Source organism: Canis lupus, chromosome 4 (assembly GCF_011100685.1).
Source record: "Canis lupus familiaris isolate Mischka breed German Shepherd chromosome 4, alternate assembly UU_Cfam_GSD_1.0, whole genome shotgun sequence".
NCBI lineage: Eukaryota > Metazoa > Chordata > Mammalia > Carnivora > Canidae > Canis > Canis lupus.
Window position 1 is genome coordinate 37,039,065 of NC_049225.1, and position 24,035 is coordinate 37,063,099.

At 38.0% G+C, this 24,035-nt stretch overlaps 1 protein-coding gene and 1 pseudogene across 8 annotated transcripts in view; one reads left to right on the forward strand and one right to left on the reverse strand.

Moving 5' to 3' along the window:
- NSD1 (nuclear receptor binding SET domain protein 1) overlaps nt 1-24,035 on the reverse strand; it is a 154,499-nt gene that overhangs the window by 93,714 nt on the left and 36,750 nt on the right. The gene's annotated exons all lie outside the window — the stretch shown is intronic.
- On the forward strand, nt 10,641-11,094 carry LOC100685271 (annotated as a pseudogene).

Genomic DNA, 24,035 nt, shown 5'->3' on the forward strand with positions numbered 1-24,035 from the left:
CGGGCTCCCTGCATGGAGCCTGCTTCTCCCCGTCTGGGTCTCTGCCTCTCTCTCTCTTTTTCTCTATGAATAAATAAATAAAATCTTTTAAAAATAAATATATATATATAATAAATAAAAAATAAAAGACAACTGTTTAATGCAAGAATCTTAAGTCTGTGTGCATGGGCACATGATATATAAAAATGTAATTAGTTTTTTCTTTTTTTAAAGATGTTATTTATTTATTTGACAGGAAAGAGCACAAGTAGGCAGAGTGGCAGGCAGGAAAGGGAAAAGCAGGCTCTGAGGAGAGAACCTGACAGGGGACATGATCCCAGGACCTTGGGATCATGACCTAAGCCAAAAGCAGATGCTTAACTGACTGAGCTACCCCAGCGACCCAAAATGTAATTTGTATGACAATAAAATAACAAAGGAGATGACAAGGGCAGACCAATAAAGGAACAAGTTTTATTACTATTAAAATTAACTTGATATTAATAATACAAACCACACTGTAACAAATTAAGACTTTAGTTGCAATCTCAATAACTAGAGCAACCACTAATGACTAAATTTGGAGTGGGGAGGGATGTGATCATATAAATGACAAGGAAATTAAAATATTGCCCTAGAAAATACCTATTTAACATAAAAGAAGGTAGTTAACAGGACAGAGGAACAAAAACAAAAAATAGTAAAATGGCAGATATCAATCCTACCTTATCACTACTTAGATAAAATGTATATGTATTTAAGGGACACCTGGGTGGCTCAGCTGTTGAGCATCTGCCTTTGGCTCAGGGCATGATCCTGGGGTCCTGGAATGGAGTCCCGCATCAGGCTCCCCGCGAGCAGACTGATTCTCCCTCGGCATATGTCTCTGCCTCTCTCTCTGTATCTCTCATGAATAGATAAATAAAGTCTTTAAAAAAAAAAAAAAAAAAGTTGAAAGCAAAAGGTTGGAAAATAAATAAAATGCAATAGTAACAGAGAGGGCTAGCTTCTTCTTTACATTAACACCACAGAAAATATACTTAAAGGCAAAAGTGGTTACTACACGGATGCCTGGGTGGCTCAGCGGTTGAGCATCTGCCTTTGACTCAGGGCATGATCCCAGGGCCCAGGATCGAGTCCCACTTCCAGCTCCTGCAGAGAGCCTGCTTCTCCCTCTGTGTGTCTGCCTCTTTCTTTGTCTCTCGTGAATAAATAAATAAATAAAATCTTTAAAAAAATGGTTACTAAAGACAAGATCAGGGATCCCTGGGTGGCGCAGCGGTTTGGCGCCTGCCTTTGGCCCAGGGCGCGATCCTGGAGACCCGGGATCGAATCCCACATCGGGCTCCTGGTGCATGGAGCCTGCTTCTCTCTCTGCCTGTGACTCTGCCTCTCTCTCTCTCTGTCTGTGACTTAAATAAATAAATAATAAATAAAATATTTAAAAAAAAAAAAAAGACAAGATCAAAATTCTATGATAAAAATGTCAATCTAAGAGGAAGGTTTAACAATTACAAACACCATGCATCAAACCAGACTTCCAAATTCATGAGGCCATAATGGACAGAAATGTGAAAAAGAGAAACAACAAAAGAGACTTCAAAACCCAACTGCAGGGCCATCTGGGTGGCTCAGTGGTTGAGTGTCTGTCTCCCTTTGGCTCAGGTCTTGATCCCACGATCCTGGGATCGAGTCCCTCATAAGGTTCCTCGAGGGAAGCCTGCTTCTCCCTCTGCCTCTGCCTCTGTCTCTGTCATAAACAAAGTCTTAAAAACAAAAAACCAACTTGCAGTACAGGAGAGATTTGGATGATCCATAAAGACACAGAAGTACTGAACAGTACTATAAACCAACTAGACCTAACAGGCATCTGAAGAACATTCTACTAAACAACCACAAAGTCAGTCTTCCTAAGCACAAGTTAACATTCTCAAGGATAGGCCATATGTTAAGGCCAAAAAATAAAATTAAAAGAACTGAAATACAGAATGTATTTTCCAACCACAATGGAACAAAATTAAAAGTCAAAAAGACAAGAAACACTGGGATATTAAACAACACACTACTAAATAACCAGTAAGTCAAGGAATTCACATGGTAAGTTAGAAAATAGTCTGAATGAAAATGAACACAAAACATATCACAACTTAAAAGATGCAGCAAAAGCAATTCTTAGAGGGATGTTAATAGCTGTAGACGTGTATTTCTTTAAAATTTCTCAGACACCCTAAACTTTCATCTTAATAAGCTAGAAAAGGAACTAGCAGACTATACCTAAAGCAAGCAGAAAGAATAATAAAGATTAGAGAGAAAATTAAGAATAGAAAATCAAGAATAGTAAAAATTGGACAAAACCAAGAGTTGATTCTTTGAAAAGATCAACACAATTGATAAATCCTTAGCTAGGTGCATCAAGAATAAAAGAAGACTTGAATTACTAAAATCAGAAATAAAAGTGTAGACATCACTACTGACTCTATAGGAACAAAAAGGATTATAAAAGAGTAGTATGAATAACTGTATATCTACAAATGGATAAAACCTAGATGAAACAGCCCAAATCCAAGAAACAAAAAACCTACCAAGATTAAATGACATAAAAACAGTATATTTGAATAGATCTGTAACTATTAAGGAGACTGACTCAGTAATGAGTAACCAAAAAATGTCCCAACAAAGAAAAGCCCTGGACCTAACAGTTTCACTGGGAAGCTATAAACATTTAACTAAAAACATCCATTTCTCTCAAACTTTTCCAAACTCTAGTGAGGAACATGCCCTTATTCATTGAGGCCAGCATCATTCTCATACCAAAGCCAGATGAAGACCCCGTAAGAAAAAGAAAACTACAGACCAATACCCTTTATAAACATTGATGCAAAGATCTTCAATAAAATACTAGCAAAATAAATGAACATTAAAAAAAAAAAAGCATAATACAGGGCGCCTGTATTGGTGGCTCAGATGGTTAAGTGTCTGCCTTTGGCTCAGGTCATGATCTCAGGGTCCTGGGATCAAGTCCCCCACTGGGCTCCTCAATCAACAGGGGGCTGCTTCTCCCTTTCCCCCTACCTCTGCCCCCTGTTCATGCTCTGTCTCAAATTAATGAATAAAAATTTTTTAAAAATAAAATAAAATCATTGTTTTTCTTAAAGATTTATTTATTTTTAAAGAGAGGGAGGGAGCATGAGTGAAAGGGGCAAAGGGAGAGAGAATCTCAAGCAAACTCTGCATGTGTTTATTAACCAACTGTGCCACCCAGGCACCCCTGAAATCATTATTTTGTATAGCTAAATCTAACAATCTTATATGTCAATTATATGTCATTTAAAAAACAATTAACTAGGGCAGCCCGGGTGGCTCAGCAGTTTAGCGCTGCCTTCAGCCCAGGGCATGACTCTGGAAACCCAGGATCGAATTCCACGTCAGGCTCCCTCCGTGGAGCCTGCTTCTCCCTCTGCCTGTGTCTCTGTCTCTCTCTGTGTATGTATGTGTCTCTCATGAATAAATAAATAAAATCTTTAAAAAAAATCAATTAACTATAGTGGAATAAAAAAATCAATAAAAACCAATAGCGACAACAAAAAAACCATACACCATGACCCAATGGGATTTATTCCTGGAAAACAGGATTGTTCAACATTTGAAATTAGTAAATTTAATATACCACACAAACAGAATGGATAAAAATCATATGATCATCAACATTGATGAAAAAAATTATTTAGCAAAATTCAATACTTAGCTGTGAGGGAAATAAAACACTCAAAAACAAACCAGTAATAGGAAACTATTTCCATATATTAAAAGTCAACTTTCCATATAATAAAAGAGCAACTAGGTAGGAAAAAGAACCACATTGGAAATGAATAAATAAAATTATCTCTATTTGCAGAACTCATAAAGATTCCACAAAAATATTTTAAGATAAATTCAACAAACTAGGATGATACAAAATCAACATACAAAACTCAGCTGAAATTCTACACATTAATGATGAACTATCCAGGGATGCCTGGGTGGCTCAGCAGTTGAGTGTCTGCCTTTGGCTCAGGGCCTGATCCTCAATTTACAAGATCAAGTTCTGCATTGGGCTCCTTGCATAGAGCCTGCTTCTCCTCTGTGTCTCTGCCTCTCTTTCTGTATTTCTCATGAATAAATACATAAAATATTAAATAAAAAAAAAAAAAGCCTATCCAGAGCAGTCAGTTCAGTGTCTGCCTTGGCTCCTTCTGCCACTCCCCTGCTGGTACTCTCTTTCTCCTTCTCAAACAACTAAATCTTAAAAAAAAAAAAAAGAGAACAAGCCAAAAGGGAAATAAAGAAGTCCTTGAAGACCATGAAGGAGAATAAAATACCTAATAATTAATCAAAGAAATAAAAGACGTATAATAAAAACCACAAAATGTTGCTGAAAGAAATTAAAGAGAATACATGGAAAGAAATGCTTGTTTATTTATGGATTAGAAGACTTGATATTGTTAAGATATTACTACTATTCAAAGTGATCTATAGATTCAATGTAATCCCTGTAATAATCAGAATGACTTTTTAAAAGATTTCACTATTCATATGAAATCCAAGGGAACCTGAAACAAAGCAATACTGAGAAAGAAAAGCTAGCTACTTCCTGATTTCAAAACTTTTTTTTTAAAGATTTTATTTATTTATTCATGAGAGACAGAGAGAGAAAGAGAGAGAGAGAGAGAGAGAGAGAGAGGCAGGCTGAGACACAGGCAGAGGGAGAAGCAGGCTCCACGCAGAGAGCCTGACGTGGGACTTGATCCCGGGACTCCAGGATCACGTCCTGGACCGAAGGCAGGTGCTAAACTATTGAGCCACCCAGGGATCCCCCTGATTTCAAAACTTACAAATAGCTACATTAGTCAAAATACTTGGGTGGCTGGCTGAGTTGATAAAGCATATGACTCTTGATCTCAGGGTCCTAAAGTCAAGCACCTATTTGGCATGGAGTCTATTTAAAAAAAACAACAACAACAAAACACTGTGCAACTACAATCACAAAGATATACTGACCAAGAGAACAGAATAGAAAAATATTCTCTATTCTGTTTAGAGAGAAATATTCTCTCTAAATATTCCAGAAATAAATCCTTGCATATATGGTCAAATGATTTTGACAACAGTACTAACAAACCAATACGGAAAAGACAGCCTTTTTCAACAAATGGTAGTGGGAAAACTGGGTATCTACATACAAAGGAATGAAATTATACACTAACACCATATACAAAAATTAACTCAAAATCGATCAAAGAGGGGCACCCGGGGGTCAGGATGGAATCAGAGACCTGCTTAGGTTATTGCAATAATAATGCAGATGAGAGGTAACAATTACATGAATCAATCTAGGATGGTGAAGGGGACAAGAAATAGGCAATGCCAATGAAATTTATGCTGATGGACTGGATATGGATGTTACAGAGAGAACTCAAGGATCATGCTAAAAGTTTAGGTCTTAAATACTGCGAAGATGGAGTTGCCATTCATTAAAATGGAAAAGACTATAGGAGAAAATAGATTTGGGGAATAAACAGCTGAAACTTGGCTTTGAACAAATGTAAAACTCCATTTCACAACCTAGTGAAAATTGCCCCAGAAAGCCACTGTAGGGGGCCCTGGGTGGCTCAGTTTAGCGTCTGACTCTTGATTTCACTCAGGTCATGATCTCATGGGTACTGAGATCAAGCCCCACATCAGGCTCCCCGAGGGAATCTGCCTGAAGATTCTCTCCCTCTGCCCCTCTCCCCAGTCACGTACTCTCACTTTCTCTCTAAAAAAAGTAATCAATCTTTAAAAGAAAAAAAAAAGCCACTGTATATATGATGCAGGAATTCTGAGATAAGATTCAAGCTAGATGTGGCCCAGATAAAAAATCATCAACAAAGTGAGCTAGACAGAGAAAGGTACCTGAGACTAAGGTTTGAGGCATAAAAATAGATAAGGATTCTTTTTAACCTCTAATAGAACTGCTTGACCAAGAGACTCGATTCTATTCATAATTCTATCTTGAGGGGAAGAAAAAAAAAAAAAAGAAATACCCAAGTTCTTAGAAATAACATATTACTATTTTTTTTAAGTTTTATTTATTTATTTGGAGGGGAGGGAGAGAATGAATGCAAAGGTAGGGGCTGGGGGCAAGGGAGAGAAAGAATCTCAGTCAGCCTCAACACTCAGTGCAGAGCCTGACGTGGGGCTTGATCTTACAACCCTGAGATCATGGCCTAAGCCAAAACCAAGAATTGGACACTTAACTGTCTGAGCCACCCAGGCACTCCACTAACCACTACTACTTAATCAATTTTAGTATGGTCTCTTGAAAAGCAACATAATACTCTTTGAAACAATACTCACATTCCTGGGACTCCATCCTAAGAAATAATACAAAAAGAAGGTAAAAGACTAAGGGCTATAAATGTATTTTCACTTCATCATTAACTGTAATAACAAAAGTGAAAGTAACAACAAAAAGATAGCTAAGCAAATTTAGAACAATTTGCTGGTCTATTAAACAGTCCTTAAAAATTACTATGGGAAACCAGGAGAGAGGCAAACCAACAAACTGATGGTTACCAGAAGGGAGGTAGTGGAGGATATTATCAATAGGTGATGGAGATTAAGGAGTTCACTTGTAATGAGCACCAGGTAATGTATGCAACCATTCAATCACTATATTGTAAATGTGAAACAAATATTACACTGTTATGTTAAATAATTGGAATTTAAATAAAAACTTTTAAAAATTTACCATGGGAAGCCAGGAAAGTATGCTGTAAAGAAGAAAAAATACAAAAAGATGTTATTTAAAGATGTTATTACCACTAGAGTGCCTGGGTAGCTCAGTAAATTCAGTGACCAACTCTTGTTTATTATAGCTCAGGCCATGATCAAGGTTGAAGAATCAAGCCCTGTTGGGTTCTGCCTGGGCAAAGAGTCTGCTTGGGATTCTCTCTTCCCCCCCTCACCATCCCCCCATATACACTCTCACTTGCTTGTTCTCAAATAAATAAAACCTTTTTAAAAATAAAGATGTTATTACCTTTGTGGAAACACTGGTATTTTTACATTTTTTTAACTGGTATTATATTTGTATAGTAAACAGACAAATTTTCACTGTTAGGTACAGAACTCTGTAGTTTGTTTCCTTTTAAATCATGTAATAGTTATACAAAATTCAGTTAAAAAGATAAAACAAGCAAAACCATCTAAACGGGTCCTTTAATTCCTCCCATTACTCCTCATTTTAGGATATATTGTTTAACAATACTAAGAAACCTTAGGTTACTTGATAGTAGAGATTACTGATTATCTAGAATGTCACATAATAGCAGATTCCCAGATAATGTTTGCTGAGTTGATTAAATTTAGTTCATGTTGGATAACTCAATCATTCAAATATTTATTAAGTTTGGAAAGTGGAAAACAGTGATTATTTCTAGGGGGTGAAAATTATGAGACTCAAATTTATTATTTTTCTCCAGTAAAGATTTATTTTCAAGGAAACAATTTTTCTTTATATTTAAGCATTTTATAAATATTCTGAGTACCAGGGCAGCCCGGGTGGCTTGGCGGTTTAGCGCCGCCTTCAGCCCAGGGCGTGATCCTGGAGACCTGGGATCAAGTCCCACATCGGGTTCCCTGCATGGAGCCTGCTTCTCCCTCTGCCTGTGTCTCCCTCTCTCTCTCCCCTCTCTGTGTTTCTCATGAATAAATAAATAAAATCTTTAAAAATAAAAAAATATATATTCTGAGTACCAGACTATACTTTCAGGGATTATTTCTACAGGTCAATACTAGTGAAAAAATATATATTCTGAGTGGCATATAACTGAATGTAGAGATGGAACAAACAAGCCCTGTGGGAGCTTAATCTCTCTGAAAGAGACAAATGAACAAAATAAAATCCTATAACTGCTAAACTGGGATTGAGGTGGGAGGTAGAGGGATCTTAGGGAACGAAGATTATTAGTAACAAATTTATTATTCGTAACAAGTTATTTTTATTTATTATTTTATTTATAAATAAAATTATTAGTAACAAATTTCTCAGAACAAACCTCAAGAGATAATGACAGAGTAAAAACAGCTGGTTCCTTCCTCTTAAAATAAGAATCTAGATACTATTTCTGTTTCTAATCTCCTATTTTACCATTCCCTACTTCAAAAGTTTACACCAAGCTGTCCACAGTCCCCCTCTGAGATCATGCTCTTTATCCTTCCATCTCCTTTCTGACAGGAATTCCTCTTTCTCCTAGGTCTCCTCAGGACACCTTACTTCCAACATCTCCTATCTCTTGACTTAGCCAAGTGCCTATCTATTATATCCTATGCCTATCTCTTAACTTACCATTATATTGGGTTTATAATTTATCTATTCCACCATGCTAAACTTCAGGAAGACAAGGTATCATCCACTCATGTATCTACATTTCTGGGACAAAATACATGTTAATAAAAACAATGTTTTAATTGAACTGAAATAGGCTACAATGAATCATTTCCTAAGCAGCAAAATTAGACACCTTATTCTGTCCATTTAAGCACCTATCAATACTTATCAGTTCTTAATCCACAAAACTCTCACATGTCTTAAAAAGATAAATGATACCCAAAAAAAGATAAATGATATTATTTATACATATCTAACTTTACAGGTCTTTACTTCAAAGATGACCTGCAATCAGTCACTACCACAGAATTCCCTGGTTTGGAAATGGGCAATACCACTATATTTGGGAGAGGAACAGCACATTAGAATTTTTTTTTTTTTTTTAAGATTTTATTTATTTACTCATGAGAGACACACAGAGAGAGGGAGGCAGAGACACAGGCAGAGGGAGAAGCAGACTCCATGCAGGGAGCCTGACGTGGGACTCGTTCCTGGGTCTCCAGGATCACCCCCTAGCTGAAGGTGACGCTAATCCACTGAACCACCAGGGCTCCCCCAGCATATTAGAATTAATCACAGATTGGGCTCAGCGGTTACTGAGCCACACACTGAGGAATTGCTAAATAAAATAACTGTACTAAGGATAATGATTTAGCTAGCTGCATGGGCACAATAAAAATCAGACACTGTGCTGAACGCTTAACAATTACCTCATAACCTCACAGTAGCTTCTAGAAGAGTACTTTCTCCATATTATGGATGAAAAAACTGAGGCAGAAATTATTTCAATTTGCCTAAATTCACAAAAGTAGTATGAAAAATAGCAATACAGGAAAGGATTCAAACTGACTTCATAAAAATGCCTTTTACATTGCACCAGTCTAATTCCCCCAGATGATAACCCAGAATTTTCTTAGAAAGGATTCTGGGGATCCCTGGGTGGCTCAGCAGTTTGGCACCTGCCTTCGGCCCAGGGTGTAATCCTGGAGTCCCGGGATCAAGTCGCACATCAGGCTCCCTGCTCCTGGAGCCTGCTACTCCGCCTGTCTCTCTCTCTCTCTCTCATGAATAAATAAATAAAATCTTAAAAAAGAAAAAAAAAGGATTCTATATAAATGAATTTTCCACAGTATATATTTTTTTTTTCTTTTTTTTTTTTTTTTTTTTTTTTTTCCACAGTATATAAATGTAACTTCTATCCCTCCAACATTTGGGAAGTCCAAATATTCCTCGATCAAGAAAAACTTTAAGTCACATAAGCAAAGCCACTGAAGCTGTCAAAATAGTTTCTAGTTTGCTATTAGCCTTTTCTTTAGCCAAGGGAGGAACTGACTAAAATCTCAGATGAGAACGTGGTATATAGTTTAGAAAAGTAATACATATATATATTTTTAAATTAGACTCCACACCCAGCATGGAGAACAACCCAGGGCTTGAATTTACAAGCCTGAGATTGAGACCTGAGCTGAGATCAAGAGTTAAATATTTGGGAATCCCTGGGTGGCTCAGAGGTTTAGCACCTGCCTTTGGCCCACGGCGTGATCCTGGAGTCCCAGGATCAAGTGTCTCTGTGTCTCTGCCTCTCTCTGTGTCTCTCATGAATAAATAAAATCTTTGAAAAAAAGTCTCCCCTTACCCACAGTTTTGCTTTTCACAATTTCAATTACCTTTGGTCAACCTCAGTCCAGAAGTAGATAATCCTCCAACTGGCATTACTGCCAGAAGAGCAATAGTAGCCTAATATTTCAATACAATGCCTATTATCACTCACCTCACTTCATCTCATCACATAGGCATTTTATAACCTCATATCATCACAGGAAAAAGGATAAATATACCACTGACAGATGAATGGATAAAGAAATTGTGGTGTATACATACACAATGGAATATTATTCAGCCATAAAAAGACTGAGATCTTGCCATTTGCAACAACAAGGCTGGACCTAGAAGGTACTATGCTAAGTGAAGTCAGAAAAGACAAACATATGATTTCACTTATGCGTAGAATATAAAATATAAACAAAAGGTACAATCAGACCTGTAAATACAAACAACTGATGACTGCCAGAAGGGAGGGAGTTGGGCAGATGGGCAAAATGGGTGGAGTGGGAGATACAGGCTTCCAGTTATGGAAAGAGTAAGTCACAGGAATAAAAACCCTGATATAAGGAATATAGTCAATAGTATTGTAATAAAGGTCTCCACCGAGTGTCAGGCTTCTGGACGCCGTGCTCCTGTACCAGTAGACATGCTGCATGGAAGCCGTAGCCGCACCTCTGGCACGGCCCCTCCGGCCAGGTGGGCACCTCAGATGAGAGCTGCATCTAGACCAGCGCCAGCCGCTCAGCCACCAGCAGCAGCTTGCCAACTGCTATTGGCTCACCTGCTACACCCTGGCAGCCAGGTCTCATGGCCCAGATGGCAACCACTGCAGCTGGAGGGGCTGCAGGCTTTGCTGACAGGCACATGATTGGTCATGCCATTACTGGGGACTTCGTTGGAAGTAACGCTGAGCCTTCAAGGCCCGACATCACTTACCAGGAGCCTCAGGGAACCCAGTGAGCATACCAGCAACAGCAGCAGCAGTTTAGCCCGAGATGAAACCGTTCCTGGAGTGTGCCCATAACCAGGGTGACCTAAATCTTTGTGAAGGTTTCAGCAAGCTACTGAAACAATGCAGATCTGCAAATGGATTAGCCTAATCAAGAAGTTCAAATTGGAAGATATGGAAACTCATCAATCATGACCAAGTTAATTTAGCATAAAAATATAATAAATAGTGAAGATATAAAGTGCAAAACCACCAGTTAAACCTCTCCATCATTAAATACAGCTTTCTTCAGAATTGTAATGAGAAAGGATATTTTTAGTATACAAGTTCATTGAGATGGTTTGAGTTTGGGGCTGGGCAGATGTTTGTGTGCCTCCTTAAATCACCTTTTGTGATGTTATCATTTGTGAATTAATTAGAATAAAGTGATTTTCTCCCCCCCCCCCAAAAAAATCGTATTAAAGAGAATTGCATGGTGACAGACAATAGCTACACTTGCAGTAAGCAGAGCATAGGAGTTGCTGAATCATTATGTTGTATATCTGAAACTAATGTAACATTGTATTTCAAGTATACTCAAATAAAAAATAAAAAACCACATAACTTTTATTATAGTATATTGCCATAAATTTTATATTTTATCATTATTGTTAATATCTTAATGTGCCTAATTTCTAAATTAAACTTTGTCACAGGTATATATGCATAGAAAAAACATTGTAAATATAGTGTTTGGTTCTAAAAAATTTTTAAATTAAAACTAAAATTAAAAAAAAATATATATATATATATATATGGTTCAGGTTCTATTCTTGGTTTTAGTCATCACAGGGGCTTTGGAATATATCCCCCATGAATGAGGAATGGAGACTCGTGAATTATTTCAAAATCTTGAAATTAAGTCTGACTCTTATCCTGAGTAACAACATTCAAAGGTTCTCTTTTTTATCTTAATTATTAGTATGAAGCCATTTTTTGAGAGATAGTTCAGTGTAATGGTTAAAAGCATAGGCTCTCTGCAGTCATGCTTCCTGAAACCTTTATAAAGAGCCTGGCTCAGGATGGGAGCCTGGGTGGCTCAGCGGTTTAGCACTCTGCCTCTCTCTCTCTCTCTCATGAATAAATAAAATCCTTAAAAAAGTTTTTTTAAAAAGAGCCTGGCTCATAGTAACAATTCATTTTTTTTCAAGATTTTATTTATTTGTTCATGAGAGAGACATAGAGAAAGAGGGGGGTGCAGAGACACAGGCAGAGGGAGAAGCAGGTTCCATGCAGGGAGCCCGATGTGGGACTCGATCCCAAGACTCCAGGATTACACAAACCCTGGGCCAAAGGCAAGGGCTAACCTCTAAACTACCCAGGGATCCCCTAGTAACAATTCAAAAAGCAGTGGCTCTAGTATTATTCACTGTATTTCTTTTTTTTTTTTTTTTTATTATTCACTGTATTTCTTTGAAAAGTTACATTATTTCCATTTCTTTTACTTAATTACATAATTAACATGACAGTATGGGGACTCAACTTCCATTCAGTACTATGTTAATGAAAAAATATTTCAAATACCAAATAAATAAATAATGTTTAAAATAGAAACAAAATTTAGGGACATCTGGGTGGCTTGATTGGTTGGGATTCCAAGTCTTGATTTCAGCTCAGGTGGTGATCTCCAGATCCTGGGTTTGAGCCCTGCATGTGGCTCCACACTCAGCAGGGAGTCCACTTGAGTTTTTCTCTCTCCCTCTGCCCCTTCCCCCCACTCATGCACACAGGCACACACACCTGCACAATCTCTATTTCATGAATAAATAAATCGTTTTAAAAAATAGAAACAATTTAGAGGGGCACCTGGGGGGCTCAGTTGGTTAAGCATCCACCTTTTGATTTCAGATCAGTTCATAATCTCAGGTAGTAGAATACAGCCTAATAGGAGGCTCTGCACTCACCAGGAAGTCAGCTTGAAATTGTTTTCCTCTGCCCCTCCTCCTACCTCTTACATGCACACTGTCTCTATAATAAATCTTTAAAAAAAAAAAAAAAAAACACAATTTCACACAATTCCAATGCTATTACTATCTTTCTAAAAAACCTTCATTACCTCCCTATTACTCAAAATACAGTACTCAAGGGATCCTCAGGTGGCTCAGCGGTTTGGAGCCTGCCTTCGGCCCAGGGTGTGATCCTGGAGTCCTGGGATCAAGTCCCACATCGGGCTCCCTGCATGGAGCCTGCTTCTCCCTCTGCCTGTCTCTGCCTCTCTCTCTGTGTGTCTCTCATGAATAAATAAATAAAATCTTTAAAAAAAAAAATACAGTACTCAAATACAGTACATACCACCTATCCAAATAGACTTCAAGACCCTCTGTAAACTGACTCCAATCCATTCACTCCACCTTATTTGCTAAATAATCTCCTTATTACATCTTAAAATCTAACCAGAGTATAATTTGTATCACATAGTTCCCCATATGGCATTCCTCCTGCCTCAGGGTGCGTGCACTACTACACTTTCACTGTGCCTTGTTTAAATCTGTCCTATCTATGCTTCCTTCAAGACCCAGGTTGAAGAAAATAAACCCTTCCCTCCTCAAATAACCAACTCCAATGGCATCTTGCCCTTTTGGCAGTGCTGATTTGCTATCTTGCAAATTAATTATGTTAGAGATGCAGCTATTGTTCCTGCTATTAAGGAATTGTCTTGGATCGTTTTTATTAAGGACTCTATAACACATGATAGGAATATGTAGACACATAAAGTCACAACATTATGAAATTCAAAATATGCTTATAAATCATTCCCCTTTTAGTCTAGTTTAAATCTAGTAAGAAAATCTACAGTATAACTTACTAAAAATGTTCTTTCTGACAGAGAGAACGGGAGGGGCAGAGAGACCGAATGACTTGTTCAAGACTCTGGGAGAAGCAGAATAAGAAGATAAATATCCATACTATTCTGTGCATTTATAAATCGCTAAGTCTTTGAAGTCTAAATCCCTTACACATTTGTTTGCTTATAGTCAAATGAGAAATTATACATACTGAATCATACTCATATATCAGCATAACAGAAAAGCTGTGTTGGTTTTTTTTTCTTTAATATAATTGACATACGGGATGCCTGGCGGCTCAGTGGTTGAACGTCTGCCTTTAGGTGGGGGCGTGATCCTAAAGTCCTAGGATAAGTTGCATTATCAGGCTCCCTTCATGGAGCCTACTTCTACCTCTCTCTCTGTGTGTCTCTCATGAATAAATAAATAAAATCTTTAAAATATATATATTTATATATGTGTGTATATATATATGCATATAATTGACATACAATTATTACATTATTGTCAGGCATTCAACTCAGTAATTGAATTTCCCTATAAATTATGCTATGTGTTCTGTGAAGACAAACTGTTTTATACTGGAAATGCATGGGGCTCAATTAATTTCTGCTTTACCACTAACCATCAATGAGATTGTGGAAGTTACTTTACCTCTCTAACCTTGTTTCTTTAACTGTAAAGATGGGATAATACTGCCTCCTATTTGTAGGAGGTTTTATCAACTAACAAATGTTAAATGTACACTAAGATTATTCTTAATCCAGTACAGGTCATCAATAATAAATGATAATGATTTTTAGGGGGCAACAACAATTCTTCTATAAGAATTGTGATTTCTAAAAAAAACAAAATAAAAAATAAAAAAAAGAATTGTGATTTCTCAGTCTCCATTCAAAATTACAAAGGACATGTTCAATTCTACAATGGTATGGTGAAGTAAAATATGACTATAAACATATACATTATTCCCATCTCACTCACTGCTACAGAATCTAATAAATGCATGCTTATATTCTAGTTATTTAAGATTATTTGACAAAGAGAGAGCATGCGCACTCGTGTGTACACAAGTGAGGTGGAGGGGCAGAAGGAAAAGGGAGCAGGGAGCTCTGCTGAGCAGGGAGCCTGATGTGGTGCTCCACCCCAGGATCCTGGGATCATGACTCAAGCTGAAGGCAGATACTTAACCAACTGAGCCACTCAGGTGCCCCTGTTGTCTAGTTTTAACATGTTCTGTATCATCTGAATCTCAAAAATAACCAAGTATGGTAGGCAGCACAGGTTTTTATTATCTCATAATTACAGACAAAAAACAAGTTCAGAGTAACCTTGCCAGAGGGTCCTTTAGCAAAAAGCAGGGATTAAAGGCCAGCCATCCTCTGACCCCTGCTCCACCATCCCAACCACAGAAGAAAGGAGTGAACCAGAGTACCTGAAGTCTCTTCCCACCAATCCTCTCTACCTGACACACGGAGTCAGAATTCAAGTCTATTAACTTTTTGCTGAAAAGAAAAGAGGATCTGTAAGGTAAGCAAATCTAGCAAGTAGTTAGATAAATGATCTCTGAGAGCATTATAATTTTAGATAGAAGCAAACTGAGGCAAAAGACTACAAATTATCGTGGCAATAAAAGTTAATTGTTACTAAGAAATGACCCTTGCAAAAAAAAAAGAAAAAGAAAAAGAAATGACCCTTGCTTATTGAAAAAGAAATGACCCAGGAACAAAAGATCAAATAGAAAGCCAAGGACAATGTATCAAAGGGAGTCACTGAAGTCTTGGAAAAGGACAGAGGAAAAGCTGAGAATTGGCCCACTGAATGCTGGAAACAGAAGAGCTGCTAGGTTTGTTATAGAAGCTGGTACACTGAAGACCACATACATGGTAAGATTGGGGCTAGCTGACTATCAACGGAAGCCCAGCCTTTAGAAAGGAAGCATTCAGTGGATACTCAAGTACCAGAAACTCCTAAAAACATTCATACATTTTGTTCTCTTTAAACCCTCATACTGGGGCACCTGGGTGGCTCAGTGAGCGTCTGCCTTCGGCTCAGGTCATGATCTCAGGGTCCAGGGTCATGATCCCGAGTTCCACATCGGGCCTCCCATGGGGAGCCTGCTTCTCCCTCTGCTTAGGTCTCTGCCTTTCTCATGAATAATTAAAATCTTTTTAAAAAGGGGGGAGCTTCATACTTATAATAAGACAAATATTAATTACTATCTCCATGTTGTAAGTACAGAATCTGAATCTCAAAAATGGAAACTGACCTGGCCAAATGCCAAACAGAGCCATATTGGTGCTCTCTTCTATGTTTGTGCTCTTTCCACTAGATACAGAAAAAAAGAAATTGGGGCACTTGGTGGCTCAGGTCAGTTAAGCATCTGCCTTCAGCTCAGGTCATGATCTCTGGGTCATAGGATAGAGCCCTGCATCAGGCTCCCTGCTCAGCAGGGAACTTGCTTCTCCTTCTCCCACTGTTTCTCCCCCATTTGTGCACTCAAGCTCTCTCTCTCTCTCTCTCTCATATACACAAATCTTTAAAAAAGAAAAAAGAAAAAGAAGGAAGAACAATTTAGAACATTAGTGTTTCAAGCCTTTAATACCAGTAACTGCACTTAACCTTGGCACAATTGTGACCATACTATCTCATTTAATAAAGGAATTCTGTTTATAAATTCTCACCAGGCAAATTTATCTCACCACACCTTTACACTATAATACAGCTAACAGCAGATGCCCCTGTTTCTTCAAAACACAAACATCATAGGGGACCCTGGGAGGCTCAGTCTGTTAAGCATCCAACTCTTGGTTTCACCTCAGGTCATGATTTCATGGGTTGTAGGATCCAGCCCTATGTCAGGCTCCACGCTCAGGGGGGAACCTACTCTATATTCTCACTTCCTTTCCATCTGCCCCTCTACCCACTCACACTCGCTCCTTCTCAAATAAATCTTCAAAATAAAGTAAGATGGGGCAGTCAGTTAAGCAGTCTGGTTGAGCAGCTGCCTTTAGCTCAGGTCATGATCCCAGAGTCTCAGGACTGAGCCCTGCATCAGACTCCCTGCTGAGCGGGGAGTCTGCTTCTCCCTCTGCCCCGACCTGCTTGTGCTCACTCTTTCTCTCTCTCAAATGGATAGATAAAATCTTTAAAAAAATAAAATATAATAATATGAAAAGCAGGGATCCCTGGGTGGCTCAGTAGTTTAGTGTCTGCCTTCAGCCGAGGACATGATCCTGGAGTCCCAGGATCAAGTCCCACATCAGGCTCCCTGCATGGAGCCTGCTTCTCCCTCTGCCTGTGTCTTTGCCTCTCTCTCTCTCTCTCTCTCTCTCTCTCTCATGAATAAATAAATAAATAAAATATTTTTAAAAAATAATAATATGAAAGCAGAGAGGGAGGCAAACCATAAGAGACTCTAACGGTAGGAAACAAACAAGGTTGTTGGAGGGGAGGTGGATGGAAGGATGGGGTAATTAGGTGATGGGCATTAAGGGCACTTGAGGGGTGCCTGGGTGGCTCAGTAAGTAAAGTGTCTACCTTCAGTTTAGGTCATGATCCCAGCATCCTGGAATCGAGACCTACCTTGGGCTCCCTGCTCAGTGGGGAGCCTGCTTCTCCCTCTCCCTCTGCCTGCTGCTCCCCCTGCTTGTGCTCTCTTGCTCTGTCAAATAAATAAATAAAATATTTTTTAAAAGGGGGGGATCCCTGGGTGGCTCAGCAATTTAGCGCCTGCCTTTGGCCCAAGGCGTGATCCTGGATTCCAGGATCGAGTCCTGCATCGGGCTCCCTGCATGGAGCCTGCTTCTCCCTCTGCCTGTGTCTCTGCCTTTGTGTGTGTCTCTCTCATGAATAAATAAATAAAATCTTAAAAAAAAAAAAAAAAAAGAATTGCTACAAGTACTCAAATATATATACATTGTAGCACTTTAATCAAAATGCCAGGCACATTAAACCAATATTAGAACAAAACTTCCTAATGAGTTAAAACCAATTCCAAAGCAACCCAAACTTAAGTAAATTAATCTGCTTACCCTTGATTACTAATACAGCTTATAACTGACAATAGAAATTAACTTGTCAATCACGTGAAAATACAAAAAAAATGTAATTACTCATGTCCTTATAATTACTCATAAATAATGCTTAATTTAAAAAATACAATTAGGGGATCCCTGGGTGACTCAGCGGTTTAGCGCCTGCCTTTGGCCCAGGGCACGATCCTGGAGTCCCAGGATCGAGTCCCGCATCGGGCTCCCGGCATGGAGCCTGCTTCTCCCTCCTCCTGTGTCTCTGCCTCTCTCTCTCTCTCTCTCTCTCTCTCTATCATAAATAAATAAATAAATCTTAAAATTTTTTTAAAAATAATAAAAAAATAAAAAATACAATTAGGTAGAACACTATAATTGAATTTTTTTAACTTTTCAAAACATACTTGGATATTCAAATAACTAAAAGAAGTTTCCTTCCAAGAAAAGTACTAGAAAAATGATACAGCATTTTCACATAGTTTGAAATTAGATTTTGGGGGTGGAGGGCAAAGAGAATCTTAAGCAGGCTCTACACCCACCATGGAGTCCAACACAGGACTCAATCTCACAACTCTTAAGATCCTGACCCAAGCGCAGAAATCAAGAGTCAGAGGCCTAACCAACTTATCACCCACGCACCCCAGTTTGAAATCAGTTTTTAAACACATTTAAAAATATGTATCTTAGCCTAAACATTAACATTTTCCTGAAAAATTACCAATTAGTAAAAAAAAAAAAAAGTAATCTTCCACTTAGTCTAAAAAAATTATCCATAGAGCAATGCCTGGGTGGAGTTGGTTAAGCATCCAACTCTTGATTTCAGCTCAGATCAGGATCTCAGAATTGTGAGATCCAGCCTACAGAGGGTTCCACACCTAAGATTCTCTTTCTCCCTCTGCACACCTCCCCCCAATTATCCATAGAACCTTTCACTTTTTTTTTTTTTTTTTTTTTTTTTATTTATTCATAGAGACACAGAGAGAGAGAGGCAGAGGAACAGGCAGAGGGAGAAGCAGGCTCCATGCAGGGAGCCCAATGCGGGACTCGATCCAGGGTCCCCAGGATCACACCCCAGGCTGCAGGCGGCGCTAAACCGCTGCACCACCGGGGCTGCCCGAACCTTTCACTTTTTAGTTTTTATGGAAAATATCAAATACAATCAAAAGTGAAAAATAATATAATGAATTTCTACATAATCATTACTGTTTCTTTTCTCTCTCTCTCTTTTTTTTTTTAAGATTTTATTTATTTATTCAGGAGAGACACAAAGAGAGAGGCAGAGACATAGAGAGGGTGAAGCAGGCTCCTCACAGGGAGCCTGATGCGGAACTCAATCGCCGGACCAGAGATCACACCCTGAGCCAAAGGCTGACGCTCAACAGGCATCACTCATTACTCAGTTTCAACAAATATCAATTCATGGCCCATCTACTTCCTACCTACTGCTTCCATCCCATGGCCTTCCTTCCATACCGGGATTGCTTTGAAGCAAATCCACGGATATCATTTCATTCAGTACATCAGTACATATCTCTAATAAAAGAACTGGGTTTTTTTTTTACATGTTAATTATCTTTCTTTTTAATTTTTTATTTATTCATGAAAGACACAGAGAAAGACAGACACACAGAGGGAGAAGCAAGCTCCCTGCAGGGAGCCTGATGCAGGACTGGATCCCAGGACCTGAGCCACGGGTAGCCACTCAACCACTAAATCACCCAGGTGCCCCTGTTAATTACCTCTTAATAGACTATTCTAAACAGAAGTAACAATATCAGAACAGCCAAAAAATAGGTGATTGGTTTCCTTCCCCCTTGTCCTCCTCCACGTATCATACAAAGTTATTTCACACTCTAACAATGTATCTTACATTTACTCCTATTAGGTGACCTTTCCCTCTGTACTACTCAAAATCCTTCTGTTGAAACCATCCCAGAGGTAGGTTCAATTGGGTTCCTCAGAGATACTGTTCTGGAAAGTCTCTCAAGGAATACCCAAGACAGTGAGAAGAAAGCCTGACTGTTCTTGGGGTGCCTGCATGGTTCAGTCAGCTAAGTGTCTGCCTTCAGCTCAGATCATGATCCCAGTGTCTGGGATCAAGCCCGGAATCGAATTAGGCTACCTGCTCAGCAAGCAATCTGTTTCTCCCTCTGTCCCTCCCCCTGCTTATGTGTCTCCTCTCTCTCAAAATCTTTAAGAAAAAAAAAAAAAAAAGAAAGAAAACCTGCCTGTTTCTTACCCCAAATCAAAGCAGCTCCATCTTTTTTTGTTTTATACTGGTGTTTTGTATGAAATCTCATTCAAAATTAATAAACAAAAAACAAAAAACCAAGTCCAAGTTCTTAGGCTAACAAATAAAAGGTTTCTTGAATTGACCCTAATTCACCCACCCAAATTTAGGTCCCACTATCACCTGCATCACATGCTTTACATTTTGAAGTTACATAAATCTCATGCTGTTATACCTCTAGGTACTTGATCCTACTTTTTCACCTAAGACACACTTCCTTTCCCCTTCTAATATCTACTTACACTTCAAAATTAGATTCAAGAAGCCTCTCCATGGATCCACAACAACCTTAATTAAGGCTCTGCATTCCCCTGTGCATATCTCTTATTACTGCACTTCACACATTACACTGATATTAATCCCAGACTCTAACAGTCTCTAAGACAGGGACAGTATCTTATTTTTTCTTCATTTTTTGTCCTATTCCTTTTTTAAATTGTAGCACTTACTGGTAACTCAAAAAAAGTTTGCTTAAACACTACCATCAACAAAACTCAAGGTAATGCAGGTACTCAATACTTGATTTGTTAAATAAACATTTTTATCTACAGTGGGTGGATGGATAGGTGAAGGGGATTAAGAGGTACATACTTCCAGTTTTAAAACAAGTAAATCAGGCACTGGGGGTGGCTCAGTGGGTTAAGAGACTGCCTTTGACTCAGGTCATGATCCCAGAGTCCTGGGATGGAGCCCTGCGTTAGGCTCCCTACTCTGCTGGGGAGTCTGCTTTTCCTTCTCCTGCTGGTGTGCTCTTTCTCACTCACTCTCTCTAATAAGTAAATAAGTCACAGAGATGAAAAGTACAACATTATGGAATACAGTCAGGAATACTGTAATAATGTATATGACGGATAGTGACTACACTTCGTATCATGGTAAGCACTGAATAAAATACAGAATTGTCGAATCACTATATTGCACACCCAAAACTAATATAACACTGTATGTCAACTACTTCAATAATATTACTTCAATAATAAGTTTTAAAAATAACATTTAGGGCAGCCTGGGTGGCTCAGCAGTTTGGTGCCACCTTCTGCCCAAGGTGTGATCCTGGAGACCTGGGATGGAGTCCCACATCGGGCTCCCTGCATACTTCTCCCTCTTCCTGTGTCTCTGCCCCTCTCTCTCTCTCTCTGTGTCTCTCATGAATAAATAAATAAATCTTTAAATAAATAAATAAATAAATAAATAAATAAATAAATAAATAATAGAAATGACATTTATCCTATAAACACATACGTGCTAGATTATGAAATGAGGTACATATAAAGTTAATGATCACAGTATTATTTATAATAGTAAAAGATCGCAAAACAAACTAAACATCCATCACTAAGGAACTACTAAATTAGGGAATATCTATACAATGATCTATTCTGTAGTCATAAAAAATGAGGCAGTTCTTTACGTACAGATATAGAATAAATAAAATATATAAGAAGATATAATAATGGAAAAAAGCAAGGTGTGAAAGTAGTGTAATGTAAAAAAAAAACAAAAAACCATCTGGGGGCGGAGATTGCACACACTTGCTTGCATGTGCATAAAATCTCTAAAAGAACATACAAGAAACTGATTAACGGACTGCCAGAGAGAAAAACCGGGTAATTATAAGACTTTTTTTACTATAAATTTTTTTAATTTTGCAGATTTAATAAATAATGCCATTTTCAAGCAGGAAACAAAAAAGAATGCCATTAAAATCTTAACTGAAATAGAAGCTTCTTGAGGGAGAAAGTCTAATTAGAAGAAAGGAAAATCTGGGCCATTGGTAGTGTGAAGAGTTTCTACTTATCCATACCTAATGCTGAATTAAAAAAGAGAGAGAGAAACCTAAATGGCAAAACCTCAGGATAATCTAGCACTCAACCATAAACTCACAGCCTTCACAAAGTTACCAAAACTACACTCACACTCTTTGGGCTCTACTCAAGCTGGTCTCTGTACTTAAAATGTTTTCAATTCCTCTCTCCCACCCTCCCAGCCCCTTTTATCCCCAAGTTAACTCTTAACTCAGTCTTTGGATCCCAGTCTCTATGTCAGTTTCTTAGGGAAACTCCCTGAGCGCTAAACTACATCAGGTCTCCCCTGGGGAATGCATGCTCAAAGTTCTCTTCCTAGTCTCCATTTAACTGCAATAATATAACTATTGTGGGATGACTTATTTAATGTTTTCTGTCTGCCTGACTGAAGATCCATGAAGGCTAACCATGTTTTGCTTATCACTGTATTCCTGGACTTAACGATAGTATCTGGTACATATATGATGATGTATCAAATTATCTTTCTACTCACCACAGAAATTACAGAAAATTAACCTTAATATATTTTGTGACCACATTTGTGATGATACAACCCACAAAAGGTCAACAAAATAAATATAGACAAGCTATACTCTTGATTCAGAGTTAAAAGGAAAGTAACTATTTTGGGCAACAGTGCCGTGTGTAATAATTTTGTCCAACTGATTTTAGTCTCTCACAGGTTTCTACTTATTTTCTTTTTACATCTCTAAAATACAAATCTAGCTTTCTTTTCCACGGGACGGCCAAGATGAGAAATGCTTCAGACATTTATAGAATAGTTATTATAGCTCTAAAATATACTTGTGCATCAGAATACAATTTGTATATCTGTAAATTATATTTATAGAATACTTACTCAAAAAAAAAAAAAAATAGAATACTTACTCATGTCCCCTGAAAAGATTATTGCTTACCTACTTACCAGAAACTATGCCAGGCCTCAAGGATACAAAATAAAGACTATCTGCCAAACAAAAATCCCAAACTTGAGTTTTTTTGTTTTTTTTTTTTTAAGATTTCATTTATTTATTTGAGAAAACCAGTGAGCACCAGTGGGGGGGTGGGGGGGCAGAGTCAGAGAGAGAAGTAGACCCCCTGCTCAGCAGGAAGCCCAACTCGAGGCTTGATCCCAGGAACCCAAGATCATGACCTGAGCCCAAAGCAGACGCTTAGCAAACTGAGCCACCCAGGGGCCCCCAAACTTGAGTTCTAGATTTAATGGAGGATACAAGGTACAAAAATAATCCAAATGTATTATGAAAAATGCTTTAACAGTATTATGGGTACAAATAACTTTTTACCCTCTTCTCTGAAAACCAAGAAGATATGCTGGCCAAAAAGACATGAATGTCACACTACCTATAAACATCCTTCCCATTAACCAGAAGTTGTCTTGTAGTTAATTTAACTACCAAATTACTGTTTCCACTCATTAAAACAAAAGTATTAGATGTGCTTAAGAACAAATAATATTTTGACATACACATCAGAAACTGACAACAGGTATAGTCCTTACCAGACCACTTAATAATTAACCCTTGGGATGATCTCAACAAGAGGTTGATAACCTTTTTCTATCAAGGCCTGGAAACCAAATATTTTAGACTGTATAAAACCGTTTTTTTCCAAACTACTCAACTCTCATCATAGCACCAAAGTAGCCATAAACAATACATAAAAGAGCCATGTTCCAAGAGAACTTTATATATTATTACCAGAAATCTGGTATAATTTTAATACATTACAAAATATTTTCCTTTTTTCTCTCCTTCCAAAATGTAGAAGCTATTCTTGGTTCATGGGCTGTTACAAACACAGATGGTGGCCAGATGTGACCAAAGTTTGCAAAACAGAACCACTAAAAAGTGAACTCTACATATCACATGATAAAAACCATTCATGTTAATTTCAAGTCACATTTAGAATCAAACTGTTATCTACTAGTTTAACTTCTTCACCAGATTCAACCTTTACCTGATTTTACCTGATAAAAGCAGCAAGTTCTGAAAACAATTACAGAAAACAAGTTCTGAAAGTAATTTGAGCAAAGGTTACCACAGTCAAGTGTCTACTGACATCAGAAGAAACAAGGAAACAGGGAACATTAAGGGTCAATCTCACCATAAAAACAGAAAATA